Consider the following 2,349-nt stretch of genomic DNA (forward strand, 5'->3'; position numbering starts at 1 on the left):
AAAAAAGAATGAGATAATTTAATTTATGCATAAAATTTATCACCAATCGATGAATCCGAATCTTTGATAAATTTTTCGACGAGGTTTTGTGTACGTACGTTGTTCCGCGTGAGAAATAAATAAATACCAAGTGGAATCCATCCAGAAGCTTCGCTTACGGTGATTGTATCTTCAGGAGGCGAAGTAGGTGAAGGGTGTGCCTATCTTTTTATTGAGAATTTAATTGACGAAAAAAAAAAAAAAAAAAAAAAAAAAACGCGCGCACCGCGACCTTTTATCTATACCCTGTACCAAGCGACGCGAAAGAGAGGCACTACTTTCTTGAATGGGAGAGCGTGATAAATTTAACTGAAAAAAAAAAAAAAAAAAAAAAAAAAAACCTCTAGATTTTAAAGAAAGGAGAAGGGAATTGGGAAAGGAGGAAGGGAGGGAGAGTGGTGGACGAAACGAGAGAGACCTGAGCAGAGATAAATATTAAGCAGATTAGAATTATCCAATGTTTCAATTATAAAGAGATGGGCGCACAACAAAAGTAGTGGTTTAACTGTACCTAAAGTCGTCGTAGTGGTTAACGAAGATAATTGTACCTATAAAAGAAAAACAAAAAGGAAAAAAAAAGAAAAAAAAGAAAACAGTTCACGAATCTCTCTAAAAAAAAAAAAAAAAAAAAAAATATATATATATGATTAAAAAGAAAAAAATCGGAAGGAGGAGAAAAAAAGTGAAATAAAATTATCGAGAGGTATCGAGAGAAACAAACCTGCAAGTATCGTTCGTCACCATCTTATCAAGTCACGTTTCGAGCGATCATTGTTTTCAAATGTAATTATTCAATCGTATTTAATATTCCTTGTTTTCGTTTTAATCGATTATACCGATACGATTGACGATTGAGGAGATGACGATGGGGAGGGGGAAAGAATATTTATATAATTTAATCTGGGCGAAGAGCGTTATTTGCAGGAATAGTCGCGCTTTACCGAGTCGTGCAACCGAGAAAGCTGAACCAAAGTCATGATTGTAATTGCACAGTCACGTTTATTTATTTTTCATTTCGCTCGCATGCGCTTTCTTTCAAGAATGCTCGATGCATTTGCTGTTGTGCCCGGTTGCAATGCCTTCGGTAATTCGTTCCGCTCAATGAAACACGTTACGAAGAAACGTTTCACTGATAATTGCTTTATTTATATACGTGCGTTTATTATTTTCATTCGAAGAGATCCAAGAGAACGAGATTTGAGATTTTTCTTGAGGTGATCGGCATATGCATCGAGCATTGTTCACGAGTGATTTTTCGTAAATTCGCCTGGGCTATTATTAAAAGTGAGCAAGAGGAATAGAGAGTGAAAGAGAGAGTGAAAGAGAGAGAAAGAGAGAGAGAAAGGGAAGAGAGAAAGAGTGCGTGTATCGAAGAAATCATCTGCCTGGCAAATGATTAGCTCGAGGAAATATTAAAAACTACGTACGATCGAAGAGAACGGGTGATAAAGTCGTTGTAACTTCGCAAAACCTCACGTTCGTTTCCTACTATTTTTGTATGCAACATTAAAAAAAAAAAAAAGGAGATTGACGGTAGTGAGAGAGTTTAAAGAAAAAAAAAAAAAAAAAAAAAAAAAATAAGAATTCGTGTGTGCGAGAGAGGGAGAGGACGAAGAATGAAGAGAATAAAAAAAAATTGAAGATGAGAGAAAGAGAGGGAGAGGGAGAGAAAAAGTACGTATGAAAGCTTTTTAATTTGAAGATCCTTGCATCTTCCTGATCACCTTCCGTTGATTGCGTCGCCACTCGTCAAAGACTCGTTAGCGTTTAAGTATAGCCGTGTGCCTGAAAAATTAACTCATTTTTGCGCGCGTTTAACCGATCCTCGATAACCATACACGGCACGCGGCTGAAACTTTTCGTCCACGTGGGGAGTGTATTTTGAACTTTTCGATTGTTATCCGTACGACTCGTCGTAGAAAATTCTTGTCCTGCGAGAAGCGGCAGGAATAATTTCAAAATATATTAACGTGTTTCATTTATATATATCCTTTTTTTTTTTAATTTTCGCGGTTCGAACGAGTCAGATTTTCAGTTCTAATCTTATCGAGAAAGAAGTTCTGGCAACTTCCTCCCGCCTCTTCTCGTAAGGCATTTGTAAGTAGCCCGTTAGATCGAAGATCGGTAATCTTTTTAAATTGATTCTGATAGCGTTCATTATGATTTCATTCATCGAACACTGTGCGGGACGCAGAAAAAACGGACGTCGATTCGTTAGTTACCGATCTCTTTAGATGTTAGCTGGCGTGAATTCGACGTCTAATTGTTAAGCGAAAAAAAAAAAAAAAAAAAAAAAAAAAAAAAAAAAAA

This window comes from Apis dorsata, unplaced genomic scaffold, assembly GCF_000469605.1.
Source record: "Apis dorsata unplaced genomic scaffold, Apis dorsata 1.3 scaffold_348, whole genome shotgun sequence".
NCBI lineage: Eukaryota > Metazoa > Arthropoda > Insecta > Hymenoptera > Apidae > Apis > Apis dorsata.